The following is a 19,816-nucleotide window of genomic DNA, read 5'->3' as shown; positions in this document are numbered from 1 at the left end:
AATGTGGCACCCGTGCCAACTTGGTCTGGTTTGGTAGTGCCAAGTGGGTCCTGAAAACTGACACCCAGAACAGTGGTTTGTGAGTTTTGTTTCCCAGGGAAAAAGCCTGTACAATCGTTCGGGGTCCTGCGGCCTTAAATTGCCGGGTGCCTCCTGGAGATCCGCCTCTTGCAGGATTTTTCCCAGATGCTATGCGGCACCATTGCCCACTTAGTCTGGTTTGAGAATGCCTAGTGGGTCCTGCAAACTGACACCAAGAACAGTCGCTGCTGAGATTTGTTTCCCAGGAAAAAAGCCTGTACAATGGTTCAGGGTCCTGCGGCCTTATATTGCCGGGTGTCTCCTAGAATTCTGCCTCACACAGGATGCCTCCCAGATGCAAGGTGGCTGCAGTGCCAACTTGGTCTGGTTTGAGAGTGCCAAGTGGGTGCTGAAAACTGACACCCAGAACAGTGGTTTGTGAGTTTTGTTTCCCAGGGAAAAAGCCTGTACAGTGGTTCAGGGTCCTGAGGCCTTAAATTTCAGGGTGCCTCCTGGAATTCCGCCTCTCGCGGGATGCCTCCCAGACGCAATGTGGCACCCGTGCCAACTTGGTCTGGTTTGGTAGTGCCAAGTGGGTCCTGAAAACTGACACCCAGAACAGTGGTTTGTGAGTTTTGTTTCCCAGGGAAAAAGCCTGTACAATCGTTCGGGGTCCTGCGGCCTTAAATTGCCGGGTGCCTCCTGGAGATCCGCCTCTTGCAGGATTTTTCCCAGATGCTATGCGGCACCATTGCCCACTTAGTCTGGTTTGAGAATGCCTAGTGGGTCCTGCAAACTGACACCAAGAACAGTCGCTGCTGAGATTTGTTTCCCAGGAAAAAAGCCTGTACAATGGTTCAGGGTCCTGAGGCCTTAAATGGCCAGGTGCCTCGTCGAATTCCGCCTTTCTCAGGATGCCTCCCAGACGCAAGGTGGCACCCGTGCCAACTTGGTCTGGTTTGAGAGTGCCTAGTGGGTCCTGCAAACTGACACTAAGAACAGTGGCTTCTGAGTTTTGTTTCCCAGGGGAAAAGCCTGTACAATGGTTCAGGGTCCTGCGGCCTTAAATTTCCGGGTGCCTCCTTGAATTCCGCCTCACACAGGATGCCTCCCAGATGCAAGGTGGCACCAGTGCCAACTTGGTCTGGTTTGAGAGTGCCAAGTGGGTGCTGAAAACTGACACCCAGAACAGTGGCTTCTGAGTTTTGTTTCCCAGGGCAATACCCTGTACAGTGGTTCAGGGTCCTGAGGCCTTAAATTTCAGGGTGCCTCCTGGAATTCCGCCTCTCGCGGGATGCCTCCCAGACGCAATGTGGCACCCGTGCCAACTTGGTCTGGTTTGGTAGTGCCAAGTGGGTCCTGAAAACTGACACCCAGAACAGTGGTTTGTGAGTTTTGTTTCCCAGGGAAAAAGCCTGTACAATCGTTCGGGGTCCTGCGGCCTTAAATTGCCGGGTGCCTCCTGGAGATCCGCCTCTTGCAGGATTTTTCCCAGATGCTATGGGGCACCATTGCCCACTTAGTCTAGTTTGAGAATGCCTAGTGGGTCCTGCAAACTGACACCAAGAACAGTCGCTGCTGAGATTTGTTTCCCAGGAAAAAAGCCTGTACAATGGTTCAGGGTCCTGAGGCCTTAAATGGCCAGGTGCCTCGTCGAATTCCGCCTCTCGCAGGATGCCTTTCAGACGAAGGGTGGCAGCAGTGCCAACTTGGTCTGGTTTGAGAGTGCCAAGTGGGTCCTGAAAACTGACACCCAGAACACTGTTTTGTGAGTTTTGTTTCCCAGGGAAAAAGCCTGTACAATGGTTCAGGGTCCTGCGGCCTTATATTGCCAGGTGTCTCCTAGAATTCTGCCTCACACAGGATGCCTCCCAGATGCAAGGTGGCTGCAGTGCCAACTTGGTCTGGTTTGAGAGTGCCAAGTGGGTGCTGAAAACTGACACCCAGAACAGTGGCTTCTGAGTTTTGTTTCCCAGGGAAAAAGCCTGTACAGTGGTTCAGGGTCCTGAGGCCTTAAATTTCAGGGTGCCTCCTGGAATTCCGCCTCTCGCGGGATGCCTCCCAGACGCAATGTGGCACCCGTGCCAACTTGGTCTGGTTTGGTAGTGCCAAGTGGGTCCTGAAAACTGACACCCAGAACAGTGGTTTGTGAGTTTTGTTTCCCAGGGAAAAAGCCTGTACAATCGTTCGGGGTCCTGCGGCCTTAAATTGCCGGGTGCCTCCTGGAGATCCGCCTCTTGCAGGATTTTTCCCAGATGCTATGCGGCACCATTGCCCACTTAGTCTGGTTTGAGAATGCCTAGTGGGTCCTGCAAACTGACACCAAGAACAGTCGCTGCTGAGATTTGTTTCCCAGGAAAAAAGGCTGTACAATGGTTCAGGGTCCTGAGGCCTTAAATGGCCAGGTGCCTCGTCGAATTCCGCCTCTCGCAGGATGCCTTTCAGACGAAGGGTGGCAGCAGTGCCAACTTGGTCTGGTTTGAGAGTGCCAAGTGGGTCCTGGAAACTGACACTAAGAACAGTGTTTTGTGAGTTTTGTTTCCCAGGGAAAAAGCCTGTACAATGGTTCAGGGTCCTGCGGCCTTATATTGCCGGGTGTCTCCTTGAATTCTGCCTCACACAGGATGCCTCCCAGATGCAAGGTGGCTGCAGTGCCAACTTGGTCTGGTTTGAGAGTGCCAAGTGGGTGCTGAAAACTGACACCCAGAACAGTGGTTTGTGAGTTTTGTTTCCCAGGGAAAAAGCCTGTACAATCGTTCGGGGTCCTGCGGCCTTAAATTGCCGGGTGCCTCCTGGAGATCCGCCTCTTGCAGGATTTTTCCCAGATGCTATGCGGCACCATTGCCCACTTAGTCTGGTTTGAGAATGCCTAGTGGGTCCTGCAAACTGACACCAAGAACAGTCGCTGCTGAGATTTGTTTCCCAGGAAAAAAGCCTGTACAGTGGTTCAGGGTCCTGAGGCCTTAAATGGCCAGGTGCCTCGTCAAATTCCGCCTTTCTCAGGATGCCTCCCAGACGCAAGGTGGCACCCGTGCCAACTTGGTCTGGTTTGAGAGTGCCTAGTGGGTCCTGCAAACTGACACCCAGAACAGTGGCTTCTGAGTTTTGTTTCCCATGGAAATACCCTGTAGAGTGGTTCAGGGCCCTGCCGCGTTAAATTTCAGGGTGCCTCCTGGAATTCGGCCTCTCGCAGAATGCCTCCCAGACGCAAGCTGTCACAAGTGCCAACATGGTCTCGTTTGAGAGTGCCAAGTGGGTCCTGAAAACTGACACCCAGAACAGTGGCTTCTGAGTTTTGTTTCCCAGGGAAAAACACTGTACAGTGGTTCAGGGTCCTGAGGCCTTAAATGGCCAGGTGCCTCGTCGAATTCCGCCTTTCTCAGGATGCCTCCCAGACGCAAGGTGGCACCCGTGCCAACTTGGTCTGGTTTGAGAGTGCCTAGTGGGTCCTGCAAACTGACACCCAGAACAGTGGCTTCTGAGTTTTGTTTCCCAGGGAAAAAGCCTGTACAATGGTTCAGGGTCCTGCGGCCTTAAATTTCCGGGTGCCTCCTTGAATTCCGCCTCACACAGGATGCCTCCCAGACGCAAGCTGTCACAAGTGCCAACATGGTCTCGTTTGAGAGTGCCAAGTGGGTCCTGAAAACTGACACCCAGAACAGTGGCTTCAGAGTTTTGTTTCCCAGGGAAAAGGCCTGTAGAGTGGTTCAGGGTCCTGCGGCCTTATATTGCCGGGTGTCTCCTAGAATTCTGCCTCACACAGGATGCCTCCCAGATGCAAGGTGGCTGCAGTGCCAACTTGGTCTGGTTTGAGAGTGCCAAGTGGGTGCTGAAAACTGACACCCAGAACAGTGGCTTCTGAGTTTTGTTTCCCAGGGAAAAAGCCTGTACAGTGGTTCAGGGTCCTGAGGCCTTAAATTTCAGGGTGCCTCCTGGAATTCCGCCTCTCGCGGGATGCCTCCCAGACGCAATGTGGCACCCGTGCCAACTTGGTCTGGTTTGGTAGTGCCAAGTGGGTCCTGAAAACTGACACCCAGAACAGTGGTTTGTGAGTTTTGTTTCCCAGGGAAAAAGCCTGTACAATCGTTCGGGGTCCTGCGGCCTTAAATTGCCGGGTGCCTCCTGGAGATCCGCCTCTTGCAGGATTTTTCCCAGATGCTATGCGGCACCATTGCCCACTTAGTCTGGTTTGAGAGTGTCAAGTGGGTCCTCCAAACTGACACCCAGAACAGTGGCTTCTGAGTTTTGTTTCCCAGGGCAATACCCGGTAGAGTGGTTCAGGGTCCTGCCGCGTTAAATTTCAGGGTGCCTCCTGGAATTCAGCCTCTCGCAGAATGCCTCCCAGACGCAAGCTGTCACAAGTGCCAACATGGTCTGGTTTTAGAGTGCCAAGTGGGTCCTGAAAACTGACACCCAGAACAGTGGCTTCTGAGTTTTGTTTCCCAGGGAAAAACACTGTACAGTGGTTCAGGGTCCTGAGGCCTTAAATGGCCAGGTGCCTCGTCGAATTCCGCCTTTCTCAGGATGCCTCCCAGACGCAAGGTGGCACCCGTGCCAACTTGGTCTGGTTTGAGAGTGCCTTGTGGGTCCTGCAAACTGACACTAAGAACAGTGGCTTCTGAGTTTTGTTTCCCAGGGAAAAAGCCTGTACAATGGTTCAGGGTCCTGCGGCCTTAAATTTCCGGGTGCCTCCTTGAATTCCGCCTCACACAGGATGCCTCCCAGATGCAAGGTGGCTGCAGTGCCAACTTGGTCTGGTTTGAGAGTGCCAAGTGGGTGCTGAAAACTGACACCCAGAACAGTGGTTTGTGAGTTTTGTTTCCCAGGGAAAAAGCCTGTACAGTGGTTCAGGGTCCTGCGGCCTTATATTGCCGGGTGTCTCCTTGAATTCTGCCTCACACAGGATGCCTCCCAGATGCAAGGTGGCTGCAGTGCCAACTTGGTCTGGTTTGAGAGTGCCAAGTGGGTGCTGAAAACTGACACCCAGAACAGTGGCTTCTGAGTTTTGTTTCCCAGGGAAAAAGCCTGTACAATGGTTCAGGGTCCTGAGGCCTTAAATTTCAGGGTGCCTCCTGGAATTCCGCCTCTCGCGGGATGCCTCCCAGACGCAATGTGGCACCCGTGCCAACTTGGTCTGGTTTGGTAGTGCCAAGTGGGTCCTGAAAACTGACACCCAGAACAGTGGTTTGTGAGTTTTGTTTCCCAGGGAAAAAGCCTGTACAATCGTTCGGGGTCCTGCGGCCTTAAATTGCCGGGTGCCTCCTGGAGATCCGCCTCTTGCAGGATTTTTCCCAGATGCTATGCGGCACCATTGCCCACTTAGTCTGGTTTGAGAATGCCTAGTGGGTCCTGCAAACTGACACCAAGAACAGTCGCTGCTGAGATTTGTTTCCCAGGAAAAAAGCCTGTACAATGGTTCAGGGTCCTGAGGCCTTAAATGGCCAGGTGCCTCGTCGAATTCCGCCTTTCTCAGGATGCCTCCCAGACGCAAGGTGGCACCCGTGCCAACTTGGTCTGGTTTGAGAGTGCCTTGTGGGTCCTGCAAACTGACACTAAGAACAGTGGCTTCTGAGTTTTGTTTCCCAGGGAAAAAGCCTGTACAATGGTTCAGGGTCCTGCGGCCTTAAATTTCCGGGTGCCTCCTTGAATTCCGCCTCACACAGGATGCTTCCCAGATGCAAGGTGGCTGCAGTGCCAACTTGGTCTGGTTTGAGAGTGCCAAGTGGGTGCTGAAAACTGACACCCAGAACAGTGGCTTCTGAGTTTTGTTTCCCAGGGCAATACCCTGTACAGTGGTTCAGGGTCCTGAGGCCTTAAATTTCAGGGTGCCTCCTGGAATTCCGCCTCTCGCGGGATGCCTCCCAGACGCAATGTGGCACCCGTGCCAACTTGGTCTGGTTTGGTAGTGCCAAGTGGGTCCTGAAAACTGACACCCAGAACAGTGGTTTGTGAGTTTTGTTTCCCAGGGAAAAAGCCTGTACAATCGTTCGGGGTCCTGCGGCCTTAAATTGCCGGGTGCCTCCTGGAGATCCGCCTCTTGCAGGATTTTTCCCAGATGCTATGGGGCACCATTGCCCACTTAGTCTGGTTTGAGAATGCCTAGTGGGTCCTGCAAACTGACACCAAGAACAGTCGCTGCTGAGATTTGTTTCCCAGGAAAAAAGCCTGTACAATGGTTCAGGGTCCTGAGGCCTTAAATGGCCAGGTGCCTCGTCGAATTCCGCCTCTCGCAGGATGCCTTTCAGACGAAGGGTGGCAGCAGTGCCAACTTGGTCTGGTTTGAGAGTGCCAAGTGGGTCCTGAAAACTGACACCCAGAACACTGTTTTGTGAGTTTTGTTTCCCAGGGAAAAAGCCTGTACAATGGTTCAGGGTCCTGCGGCCTTATATTGCCAGGTGTCTCCTAGAATTCTGCCTCACACAGGATGCCTCCCAGACGCAAGCTGTCACAAGTGCCAACATGGTCTCGTTTGAGAGTGCCCTAGTGGGTGCTGAAAACTGACACCCAGAACAGTGGCTTCTGAGTTTTGTTTCCCAGGGAAAAAGCCTGTACAGTGGTTCAGGGTCCTGAGGCCTTAAATTTCAGGGTGCCTCCTGGAATTCCGCCTCTCGCGGGATGCCTCCCAGACGCAATGTGGCACCCGTGCCAACTTGGTCTGGTTTGGTAGTGCCAAGTGGGTCCTGAAAACTGACACCCAGAACAGTGGTTTGTGAGTTTTGTTTCCCAGGGAAAAAGCCTGTACAATCGTTCGGGGTCCTGCGGCCTTAAATTGCCGGGTGCCTCCTGGAGATCCGCCTCTTGCAGGATTTTTCCCAGATGCTATGCGGCACCATTGCCCACTTAGTCTGGTTTGAGAATGCCTAGTGGGTCCTGCAAACTGACACCAAGAACAGTCGCTGCTGAGATTTGTTTCCCAGGAAAAAAGCCTGTACAATGGTTCAGGGTCCTGCGGCCTTATATTGCCGGGTGTCTCCTAGAATTCTGCCTCACACAGGATGCCTCCCAGATGCAAGGTGGCTGCAGTGCCAACTTGGTCTGGTTTGAGAGTGCCAAGTGGGTGCTGAAAACTGACACCCAGAACAGTGGTTTGTGAGTTTTGTTTCCCAGGGAAAAAGCCTGTACAGTGGTTCAGGGTCCTGAGGCCTTAAATTTCAGGGTGCCTCCTGGAATTCCGCCTCTCGCGGGATGCCTCCCAGACGCAATGTGGCACCCGTGCCAACTTGGTCTGGTTTGGTAGTGCCAAGTGGGTCCTGAAAACTGACACCCAGAACAGTGGTTTGTGAGTTTTGTTTCCCAGGGAAAAAGCCTGTACAATCGTTCGGGGTCCTGCGGCCTTAAATTGCCGGGTGCCTCCTGGAGATCCGCCTCTTGCAGGATTTTTCCCAGATGCTATGCGGCACCATTGCCCACTTAGTCTGGTTTGAGAATGCCTAGTGGGTCCTGCAAACTGACACCAAGAACAGTCGCTGCTGAGATTTGTTTCCCAGGAAAAAAGCCTGTACAATGGTTCAGGGTCCTGAGGCCTTAAATGGCCAGGTGCCTCGTCGAATTCCGCCTTTCTCAGGATGCCTCCCAGACGCAAGGTGGCACCCGTGCCAACTTGGTCTGGTTTGAGAGTGCCTAGTGGGTCCTGCAAACTGACACTAAGAACAGTGGCTTCTGAGTTTTGTTTCCCAGGGGAAAAGCCTGTACAATGGTTCAGGGTCCTGCGGCCTTAAATTTCCGGGTGCCTCCTTGAATTCCGCCTCACACAGGATGCCTCCCAGATGCAAGGTGGCACCAGTGCCAACTTGGTCTGGTTTGAGAGTGCCAAGTGGGTGCTGAAAACTGACACCCAGAACAGTGGCTTCTGAGTTTTGTTTCCCAGGGCAATACCCTGTACAGTGGTTCAGGGTCCTGAGGCCTTAAATTTCAGGGTGCCTCCTGGAATTCCGCCTCACACAGGATGCCTCCCAGATGCAAGGTGGCTGCAGTGCCAACTTGGTCTGGTTTGAGAGTGCCAAGTGGGTGCTGAAAACTGACACCCAGAACAGTGGCTTCTGAGTTTTGTTTCCCAGGGAAAAAGCCTGTACAGTGGTTCAGGGTCCTGAGGCCTTAAATTTCAGGGTGCCTCCTGGAATTCCGCCTCTCGCGGGATGCCTCCCAGACGCAATGTGGCACCCGTGCCAACTTGGTCTGGTTTGGTAGTGCCAAGTGGGTCCTGAAAACTGACACCCAGAACAGTGGCTTTTGAGTTTTGTTTCCCAGGGAAAAACACTGTACAGTGGTTCAGGGTCCTGAGGCCTTATATTGCCGGGTGTCTCCTAGAATTCTGCCTCACACAGGATGCCTCCCAGATGCAAGGTGGCTGCAGTGCCAACTTGGTCTGGTTTGAGAGTGCCAAGTGGGTGCTGAAAACTGACACCCAGAACAGTGGCTTCTGAGTTTTGTTTCCCAGGGCAATACCCTGTACAGTGGTTCAGGGTCCTGAGGCCTTAAATTTCAGGGTGCCTCCTGGAATTCCGCCTCTCGCGGGATGCCTCCCAGACGCAATGTGGCACCCGTGCCAACTTGGTCTGGTTTGGTAGTGCCAAGTGGGTCCTGAAAACTGACACCCAGAACAGTGGTTTGTGAGTTTTGTTTCCCAGGGAAAAAGCCTGTACAATCGTTCGGGGTCCTGCGGCCTTAAATTGCCGGGTGCCTCCTGGAGATCCGCCTCTTGCAGGATTTTTCCCAGATGCTATGGGGCACCATTGCCCACTTAGTCTGGTTTGAGAATGCCTAGTGGGTCCTGCAAACTGACACCAAGAACAGTCGCTGCTGAGATTTGTTTCCCAGGAAAAAAGCCTGTACAATGGTTCAGGGTCCTGAGGCCTTAAATGGCCAGGTGCCTCGTCGAATTCCGCCTCTCGCAGGATGCCTTTCAGACGAAGGGTGGCAGCAGTGCCAACTTGGTCTGGTTTGAGAGTGCCAAGTGGGTCCTGAAAACTGACACCCAGAACACTGTTTTGTGAGTTTTGTTTCCCAGGGAAAAAGCCTGTACAATGGTTCAGGGTCCTGCGGCCTTATATTGCCAGGTGTCTCCTAGAATTCTGCCTCACACAGGATGCCTCCCAGACGCAAGCTGTCACAAGTGCCAACATGGTCTCGTTTGAGAGTGCCCTAGTGGGTGCTGAAAACTGACACCCAGAACAGTGGCTTCTGAGTTTTGTTTCCCAGGGAAAAAGCCTGTACAGTGGTTCAGGGTCCTGAGGCCTTAAATTTCAGGGTGCCTCCTGGAATTCCGCCTCTCGCGGGATGCCTCCCAGACGCAATGTGGCACCCGTGCCAACTTGGTCTGGTTTGGTAGTGCCAAGTGGGTCCTGAAAACTGACACCCAGAACAGTGGTTTGTGAGTTTTGTTTCCCAGGGAAAAAGCCTGTACAATCGTTCGGGGTCCTGCGGCCTTAAATTGCCGGGTGCCTCCTGGAGATCCGCCTCTTGCAGGATTTTTCCCAGATGCTATGCGGCACCATTGCCCACTTAGTCTGGTTTGAGAATGCCTAGTGGGTCCTGCAAACTGACACCAAGAACAGTCGCTGCTGAGATTTGTTTCCCAGGAAAAAAGCCTGTACAATGGTTCAGGGTCCTGCGGCCTTATATTGCCGGGTGTCTCCTAGAATTCTGCCTCACACAGGATGCCTCCCAGATGCAAGGTGGCTGCAGTGCCAACTTGGTCTGGTTTGAGAGTGCCAAGTGGGTGCTGAAAACTGACACCCAGAACAGTGGTTTGTGAGTTTTGTTTCCCAGGGAAAAAGCCTGTACAGTGGTTCAGGGTCCTGAGGCCTTAAATTTCAGGGTGCCTCCTGGAATTCCGCCTCTCGCGGGATGCCTCCCAGACGCAATGTGGCACCCGTGCCAACTTGGTCTGGTTTGGTAGTGCCAAGTGGGTCCTGAAAACTGACACCCAGAACAGTGGTTTGTGAGTTTTGTTTCCCAGGGAAAAAGCCTGTACAATCGTTCGGGGTCCTGCGGCCTTAAATTGCCGGGTGCCTCCTGGAGATCCGCCTCTTGCAGGATTTTTCCCAGATGCTATGCGGCACCATTGCCCACTTAGTCTGGTTTGAGAATGCCTAGTGGGTCCTGCAAACTGACACCAAGAACAGTCGCTGCTGAGATTTGTTTCCCAGGAAAAAAGCCTGTACAATGGTTCAGGGTCCTGAGGCCTTAAATGGCCAGGTGCCTCGTCGAATTCCGCCTTTCTCAGGATGCCTCCCAGACGCAAGGTGGCACCCGTGCCAACTTGGTCTGGTTTGAGAGTGCCTTGTGGGTCCTGCAAACTGACACTAAGAACAGTGGCTTCTGAGTTTTGTTTCCCAGGGGAAAAGCCTGTACAATGGTTCAGGGTCCTGCGGCCTTAAATTTCCGGGTGCCTCCTTGAATTCCGCCTCACACAGGATGCCTCCCAGATGCAAGGTGGCACCAGTGCCAACTTGGTCTGGTTTGAGAGTGCCAAGTGGGTGCTGAAAACTGACACCCAGAACAGTGGCTTCTGAGTTTTGTTTCCCAGGGCAATACCCTGTACAGTGGTTCAGGGTCCTGAGGCCTTAAATTTCAGGGTGCCTCCTGGAATTCCGCCTCTCGCGGGATGCCTCCCAGACGCAATGTGGCACCCGTGCCAACTTGGTCTGGTTTGGTAGTGCCAAGTGGGTCCTGAAAACTGACACCCAGAACAGTGGTTTGTGAGTTTTGTTTCCCAGGGAAAAAGCCTGTACAATCGTTCGGGGTCCTGCGGCCTTAAATTGCCGGGTGCCTCCTGGAGATCCGCCTCTTGCAGGATTTTTCCCAGATGCTATGGGGCACCATTGCCCACTTAGTCTGGTTTGAGAATGCCTAGTGGGTCCTGCAAACTGACACCAAGAACAGTCGCTGCTGAGATTTGTTTCCCAGGAAAAAAGCCTGTACAATGGTTCAGGGTCCTGAGGCCTTAAATGGCCAGGTGCCTCGTCGAATTCCGCCTCTCGCAGGATGCCTTTCAGACGAAGGGTGGCAGCAGTGCCAACTTGGTCTGGTTTGAGAGTGCCAAGTGGGTCCTGAAAACTGACACCCAGAACACTGTTTTGTGAGTTTTGTTTCCCAGGGAAAAAGCCTGTACAATGGTTCAGGGTCCTGCGGCCTTATATTGCCAGGTGTCTCCTAGAATTCTGCCTCACACAGGATGCCTCCCAGATGCAAGGTGGCTGCAGTGCCAACTTGGTCTGGTTTGAGAGTGCCAAGTGGGTGCTGAAAACTGACACCCAGAACAGTGGCTTCTGAGTTTTGTTTCCCAGGGAAAAAGCCTGTACAGTGGTTCAGGGTCCTGAGGCCTTAAATTTCAGGGTGCCTCCTGGAATTCCGCCTCTCGCGGGATGCCTCCCAGACGCAATGTGGCACCCGTGCCAACTTGGTCTGGTTTGGTAGTGCCAAGTGGGTCCTGAAAACTGACACCCAGAACAGTGGTTTGTGAGTTTTGTTTCCCAGGGAAAAAGCCTGTACAATCGTTCGGGGTCCTGCGGCCTTAAATTGCCGGGTGCCTCCTGGAGATCCGCCTCTTGCAGGATTTTTCCCAGATGCTATGCGGCACCATTGCCCACTTAGTCTGGTTTGAGAATGCCTAGTGGGTCCTGCAAACTGACACCAAGAACAGTCGCTGCTGAGATTTGTTTCCCAGGAAAAAAGGCTGTACAATGGTTCAGGGTCCTGAGGCCTTAAATGGCCAGGTGCCTCGTCGAATTCCGCCTCTCGCAGGATGCCTTTCAGACGAAGGGTGGCAGCAGTGCCAACTTGGTCTGGTTTGAGAGTGCCAAGTGGGTCCTGGAAACTGACACTAAGAACAGTGTTTTGTGAGTTTTGTTTCCCAGGGAAAAAGCCTGTACAATGGTTCAGGGTCCTGCGGCCTTATATTGCCGGGTGTCTCCTTGAATTCTGCCTCACACAGGATGCCTCCCAGATGCAAGGTGGCTGCAGTGCCAACTTGGTCTGGTTTGAGAGTGCCAAGTGGGTGCTGAAAACTGACACCCAGAACAGTGGTTTGTGAGTTTTGTTTCCCAGGGAAAAAGCCTGTACAATCGTTCGGGGTCCTGCGGCCTTAAATTGCCGGGTGCCTCCTGGAGATCCGCCTCTTGCAGGATTTTTCCCAGATGCTATGCGGCACCATTGCCCACTTAGTCTGGTTTGAGAATGCCTAGTGGGTCCTGCAAACTGACACCAAGAACAGTCGCTGCTGAGATTTGTTTCCCAGGAAAAAAGCCTGTACAATGGTTCAGGGTCCTGAGGCCTTAAATGGCCAGGTGCCTCGTCGAATTCCGCCTTTCTCAGGATGCCTCCCAGACGCAATGTGGCACCCGTGCCAACTTGGTCTGGTTTGAGAGTGCCTAGTGGGTCCTGCAAACTGACACTAAGAACAGTGGCTTCTGAGTTTTGTTTCCCAGGGAAAAAGCCTGTACAATGGTTCAGGGTCCTGCGGCCTTAAATTTCCGGGTGCCTCCTTGAATTCCGCCTCACACAGGATGCCTCCCAGATGCAAGGTGGCACCAGTGCCAACTTGGTCTGGTTTGAGAGTGCCAAGTGGGTGCTGAAAACTGACACCCAGAACAGTGGCTTCTGAGTTTTGTTTCCCAGGGCAATACCCTGTACAGTGGTTCAGGGTCCTGAGGCCTTAAATTTCAGGGTGCCTCCTGGAATTCCGCCTCTCGCGGGATGCCTCCCAGACGCAATGTGGCACCCGTGCCAACTTGGTCTGGTTTGGTAGTGCCAAGTGGGTCCTGAAAACTGACACCCAGAACAGTGGTTTGTGAGTTTTGTTTCCCAGGGAAAAAGCCTGTACAATCGTTCGGGGTCCTGCGGCCTTAAATTGCCGGGTGCCTCCTGGAGATCCGCCTCTTGCAGGATTTTTCCCAGATGCTATGGGGCACCATTGCCCACTTAGTCTGGTTTGAGAATGCCTAGTGGGTCCTGCAAACTGACACCAAGAACAGTCGCTGCTGAGATTTGTTTCCCAGGAAAAAAGCCTGTACAATGGTTCAGGGTCCTGAGGCCTTAAATGGCCAGGTGCCTCGTCGAATTCCACCTCTCGCAGGATGCCTTTCAGACGAAGGGTGGCAGCAGTGCCAACTTGGTCTGGTTTGAGAGTGCCAAGTGGGTCCTGAAAACTGACACCCAGAACACTGTTTTGTGAGTTTTGTTTCCCAGGGAAAAAGCCTGTACAATGGTTCAGGGTCCTGCGGCCTTATATTGCCAGGTGTCTCCTAGAATTCTGCCTCACACAGGATGCCTCCCAGATGCAAGGTGGCTGCAGTGCCAACTTGGTCTGGTTTGAGAGTGCCAAGTGGGTGCTGAAAACTGACACCCAGAACAGTGGCTTCTGAGTTTTGTTTCCCAGGGAAAAAGCCTGTACAGTGGTTCAGGGTCCTGAGGCCTTAAATTTCAGGGTGCCTCCTGGAATTCCGCCTCTCGCGGGATGCCTCCCAGACGCAATGTGGCACCCGTGCCAACTTGGTCTGGTTTGGTAGTGCCAAGTGGGTCCTGAAAACTGACACCCAGAACAGTGGTTTGTGAGTTTTGTTTCCCAGGGAAAAAGCCTGTACAATCGTTCGGGGTCCTGCGGCCTTAAATTGCCGGGTGCCTCCTGGAGATCCGCCTCTTGCAGGATTTTTCCCAGATGCTATGCGGCACCATTGCCCACTTAGTCTGGTTTGAGAATGCCTAGTGGGTCCTGCAAACTGACACCAAGAACAGTCGCTGCTGAGATTTGTTTCCCAGGAAAAAAGCCTGTACAATGGTTCAGGGTCCTGAGGCCTTAAATGGCCAGGTGCCTCGTCGAATTCCGCCTCTCGCAGGATGCCTTTCAGACGAAGGGTGGCAGCAGTGCCAACTTGGTCTGGTTTGAGAGTGCCAAGTGGGTCCTGGAAACTGACACTAAGAACAGTGGCTTCTGAGTTTTGTTTCCCAGGGAAAAAGCCTGTACAATGGTTCAGGGTCCTGCGGCCTTATATTGCCGGGTGTCTCCTTGAATTCTGCCTCACACAGGATGCCTCCCAGATGCAAGGTGGCTGCAGTGCCAACTTGGTCTGGTTTGAGAGTGCCAAGTGGGTCCTGAAAACTGACACCCAGAACAGTGGTTTGTGAGTTTTGTTTCCCAGGGAAAAAGCCTGTACAATCGTTCGGGGTCCTGCGGCCTTAAATTGCCGGGTGCCTCCTGGAGATCCGCCTCTTGCAGGATTTTTCCCAGATGCTATGCGGCACCATTGCCCACTTAGTCTGGTTTGAGAGTGTCAGGTGGGTCCTCCAAACTGACACCCAGAACAGTGGCTTCTGAGTTTTGTTTCCCAGGGCAATACCCTGTAGAGTGGTTCAGGGTCCTACCGCGTTAAATTTCAGGGTGCCTCCTGGAATTCGGCCTCTCGCAGAATGCCTCCCAGACGCAAGCTGTCACAAGTGCCAACATGGTCTCGTTTGAGAGTGCCAAGTGGGTCCTGTAAACTGACACCCAGAACAGTGGCTTCTGAGTTTTGTTTCCCAGGGAAAAACACTGTACAGTGGTTCAGGGTCCTGAGGCCTTAAATGGCCAGGTGCCTCGTCGAATTCCGCCTTTCTCAGGATGCCTCCCAGACGCAAGGTGGCACCCGTGACAACTTGGTCTGGTTTGAGAGTGCCTAGTGGGTCCTGCAAACTGACACTAAGAACAGTGGCTTCTGAGTTTTGTTTCCCAGGGAAAAAGCCTGTACAATGGTTCAGGGTCCTGCGGCCTTAAATTGCCGGGTGCCTCCTTGAATTCCGCCTCACACAGGATGCCTCCCAGATGCAAGATGGCACCAGTGCCAACTTGGTCTGGTTTGAGAGTGCCAAGTGGGTCCTGAAAACTGACACCCAGAACAGTGGCTTTTGAGTTTTGTTTCCCAGGGAAAAGGCCTGTAGAGTGGTTCAGGGTCCTGCGGCCTTATATTGCCGGGTGTCTCCTAGAATTCTGCCTCACACAGGATGCCTCCCAGATGCAAGGTGGCTGCAGTGCCAACTTGGTCTGGTTTGAGAGTGCCAAGTGGGTGCTGAAAACTGACACCCAGAACAGTGGCTTCTGAGTTTTGTTTCCCAGGGAAAAAGCCTGTACAGTGGTTCAGGGTCCTGAGGCCTTAAATTTCAGGGTGCCTCCTGGAATTCCGCCTCTCGCGGGATGCCTCCCAGACGCAATGTGGCACCCGTGCCAACTTGGTCTGGTTTGGTAGTGCCAAGTGGGTCCTGAAAACTGACACCCAGAACAGTGGTTTGTGAGTTTTGTTTCCCAGGGAAAAAGCCTGTACAATCGTTCGGGGTCCTGCGGCCTTAAATTGCCGGGTGCCTCCTGGAGATCCGCCTCTTGCAGGATTTATCCCAGATGCTATGCGGCACCATTGCCCACTTAGTCTGGTTTGAGATTGTCAAGTGGGTCCTCCAAACTGACACCCAGAACAGTGGCTTCTGAGTTTTGTTTCCCAGGGAAATACCCTGTAGAGTGGTTCAGGGTCCTGCCGCGTTAAATTTCAGGGTGCCTCCTGGAATTCGGCCTCTCGCAGAATGCCTCCCAGACGCAAGCTGTCACAAGTGCCAACATGGTCTCGTTTGAGAGTGCCAAGTGGGTCCTGAAAACTGACACCCAGAACAGTGGCTTCTGAGTTTTGTTTCCCAGGGAAAAACACTGTACAGTGGTTCAGGGTCCTGAGGCCTTAAATGGCCAGGTGCCTCGTCGAATTCCGCCTTTCTCAGGATGCCTCCCAGACGCAAGGTGGCACCCGTGCCAACTTGGTCTGGTTTGAGAGTGCCTAGTGGGTCCTGCAAACTGACACCCAGAACAGTGGCTTCTGAGTTTTGTTTCCCATGGAAATACCCTGTAGAGTGGTTCAGGGCCCTGCCGCGTTAAATTTCAGGGTGCCTCCTGGAATTCGGCCTCTCGCAGAATGCCTCCCAGACGCAAGCTGTCACAAGTGCCAACATGGTCTCGTTTGAGAGTGCCAAGTGGGTCCTGAAAACTGACACCCAGAACAGTGGCTTCTGAGTTTTGTTTCCCAGGGAAAAACACTGTACAGTGGTTCAGGGTCCTGAGGCCTTAAATGGCCAGGTGCCTCGTCGAATTCCGCCTTTCTCAGGATGCCTCCCAGACGCAAGGTGGCACCCGTGCCAACTTGGTCTGGTTTGAGAGTGCCTAGTGGGTCCTGCAAACTGACACCCAGAACAGTGGCTTCTGAGTTTTGTTTCCCAGGGAAAAAGCCTGTACAATGGTTCAGGGTCCTGCGGCCTTAAATTTCCGGGTGCCTCCTTGAATTCCGCCTCACACAGGATGCCTCCCAGACGCAAGCTGTCACAAGTGCCAACATGGTCTCGTTTGAGAGTGCCAAGTGGGTCCTGAAAACTGACACCCAGAACAGTGGCTTCAGAGTTTTGTTTCCCAGGGAAAAGGCCTGTAGAGTGGTTCAGGGTCCTGCGGCCTTATATTGCCGGGTGTCTCGTAGAATTCTGCCTCACACAGGATGCCTCCCAGATGCAAGGTGGCTGCAGTGCCAACTTGGTCTGGTTTGAGAGTGCCAAGTGGGTGCTGAAAACTGACACCCAGAACAGTGGCTTCTGAGTTTTGTTTCCCAGGGCAATACCCTGTACAGTGGTTCAGGGTCCTGAGGCCTTAAATTTCAGGGTGCCTCCTGGAATTCCGCCTCTCGCGGGATGCCTCCCAGACGCAATGTGGCACCCGTGCCAACTTGGTCTGGTTTGGTAGTGCCAAGTGGGTCCTGAAAACTGACACCCAGAACAGTGGTTTGTGAGTTTTGTTTCCCAGGGAAAAAGCCTGTACAATCGTTCGGGGTCCTGCGGCCTTAAATTGCCGGGTGCCTCCTGGAGATCCGCCTCTTGCAGGATTTTTCCCAGATGCTATGCGGCACCATTGCCCACTTAGTCTGGTTTGAGAGTGTCAAGTGGGTCCTCCAAACTGACACCCAGAACAGTGGCTTCTGAGTTTTGTTTCCCAGGGCAATACCCGGTAGAGTGGTTCAGGGTCCTGCCGCGTTAAATTTCAGGGTGCCTCCTGGAATTCAGCCTCTCGCAGAATGCCTCCCAGACGCAAGCTGTCACAAGTGCCAACATGGTCTGGTTTGAGAGTGCCAAGTGGGTCCTGAAAACTGACACCCAGAACAGTGGCTTCTGAGTTTTGTTTCCCAGGGAAAAACACTGTACAGTGGTTCAGGGTCCTGAGGCCTTAAATGGCCAGGTGCCTCGTCGAATTCCGCCTTTCTCAGGATGCCTCCCAGACGCAAGGTGGCACCAGTGCCAACTTGGTCTGGTTTGAGAGTGCCTTGTGGGTCCTGCAAACTGACACTAAGAACAGTGGCTTCTGAGTTTTGTTTCCCAGGGAAAAAGCCTGTACAATGGTTCAGGGTCCTGCGGCCTTAAATTACCGGGTGCCTCCTTGAATTCCGCCTCACACAGGATGCCTCCCAGATGCAAGGTGGCTGCAGTGCCAACTTGGTCTGGTTTGAGAGTGCCAAGTGGGTGCTGAAAACTGACACCCAGAACAGTGGCTTCTGAGTTTTGTTTCCCAGGGAAAAAGGCTGTACAGTGGTTCAGGGTCCTGAGGCCTTAAATTTCAGGGTGCCTCCTGGAATTCCGCCTCTCGCGGGATGCCTCCCAGACGCAATGTGGCACCCGTGCCAACTTGGTCTGGTTTGGTACTGCCAAGTGGGTCCTGAAAACTGACACCCAGAACAGTGGTTTGTGAGTTTTGTTTCCCAGGGAAAAAGCCTGTACAATCGTTCGGGGTCCTGCGGCCTTAAATTGCCGGGTGCCTCCTGGAGATCCGCCTCTTGCAGGATTTTTCCCAGATGCTATGCGGCACCATTGCCCACTTAGTCTGGTTTGAGAATGCCTAGTGGGTCCTGCAAACTGACACCAAGAACAGTCGCTGCTGAGATTTGTTTCCCAGGAAAAAAGCCTGTACAATGGTTCAGGGTCCTGAGGCCTTAAATGGCCAGGTGCCTCGTCGAATTCCGCCTTTCTCAGGATGCCTCCCAGACGCAAGGTGGCACCCGTGCCAACTTGGTCTGGTTTGAGAGTGCCTAGTGGGTCCTGCAAACTGACACTAAGAACAGTGGCTTCTGAGTTTTGTTTCCCAGGGAAAAAGCCTGTACAATGGTTCAGGGTCCTGCGGCCTTAAATTTCCGGGTGCCTCCTTGAATTCCGCCTCACACAGGATGCCTCCCAGACGCAAGGTGGCACCCGTGCCAACTTGGTCTGGTTTGAGAGTGCCTAGTGGTTCCTGAAAACTGACACCCAGAACAGTGGCTTTTGAGTTTTGTTTCCCAGGGAAAAACACTGTACAGTGGTTCAGGGTCCTGAGGCCTTATATTGCCGGGTGTCTCCTAGAATTCTGCCTCACACAGGATGCCTCCCAGATGCAAGGTGGCTGCAGTGCCAACTTGGTCTGGTTTGAGAGTGCCAAGTGGGTGCTGAAAACTGACACCCAGAACAGTGGCTTCTGAGTTTTGTTTCCCAGGGCAATACCCTGTACAGTGGTTCAGGGTCCTGAGGCCTTAAATTTCAGGGTGCCTCCTGGAATTCCGCCTCTCGCGGGATGCCTCCCAGACGCAATGTGGCACCCGTGCCAACTTGGTCTGGTTTGGTAGTGCCAAGTGGGTCCTGAAAACTGACACCCAGAACAGTGGTTTGTGAGTTTTGTTTCCCAGGGAAAAAGCCTGTACAATCGTTCGGGGTCCTGCGGCCTTAAATTGCCGGGTGCCTCCTGGAGATCCGCCTCTTGCAGGATTTTTCCCAGATGCTATGCGGCACCATTGCCCACTTAGTCTGGTTTGAGAATGCCTAGTGGGTCCTGCAAACTGACACCAAGAACAGTCGCTGCTGAGATTTGTTTCCCAGGAAAAAAGCCTGTACAATGGTTCAGGGTCCTGAGGCCTTAAATGGCCAGGTGCCTCGTCGAATTCCGCCTTTCTCAGGATGCCTCCCAGACGCAAGGTGGCACCCGTGCCAACTTGGTCTGGTTTGAGAGTGCCTAGTGGGTCCTGCAAACTGACACTAAGAACAGTGGCTTCTGAGTTTTGTTTCCCAGGGGAAAAGCCTGTACAATGGTTCAGGGTCCTGCGGCCTTAAATTTCCGGGTGCCTCCTTGAATTCCGCCTCACACAGGATGCCTCCCAGATGCAAGGTGGCACCAGTGCCAACTTGGTCTGGTTTGAGAGTGCCAAGTGGGTGCTGAAAACTGACACCCAGAACAGTGGCTTCTGAGTTTTGTTTCCCAGGGCAATACCCTGTACAGTGGTTCAGGGTCCTGAGGCCTTAAATTTCAGGGTGCCTCCTGGAATTCCGCCTCTCGCGGGATGCCTCCCAGACGCAATGTGGCACCCGTGCCAACTTGGTCTGGTTTGGTAGTGCCAAGTGGGTCCTGAAAACTGACACCCAGAACAGTGGTTTGTGAGTTTTGTTTCCCAGGGAAAAAGCCTGTACAATCGTTCGGGGTCCTGCGGCCTTAAATTGCCGGGTGCCTCCTGGAGATCCGCCTCTTGCAGGATTTTTCCCAGATGCTATGGGGCACCATTGCCCACTTAGTCTGGTTTGAGAATGCCTAGTGGGTCCTGCAAACTGACACCAAGAACAGTCGCTGCTGAGATTTGTTTCCCAGGAAAAAAGCCTGTACAATGGTTCAGGGTCCTGAGGCCTTAAATGGCCAGGTGCCTCGTCGAATTCCGCCTCTCGCAGGATGCCTTTCAGACGAAGGGTGGCAGCAGTGCCAACTTGGTCTGGTTTGAGAGTGCCAAGTGGGTCCTGA

This window comes from Fringilla coelebs, assembly GCF_963513975.1.
Source record: "Fringilla coelebs genome assembly, chromosome: 8".
In the NCBI taxonomy this organism is placed as follows: Eukaryota; Metazoa; Chordata; class Aves; order Passeriformes; family Fringillidae; genus Fringilla; species Fringilla coelebs.
The sequence above is the reverse complement of the archived record's forward strand: the minus strand, read 5'-3'. Positions refer to the sequence as shown.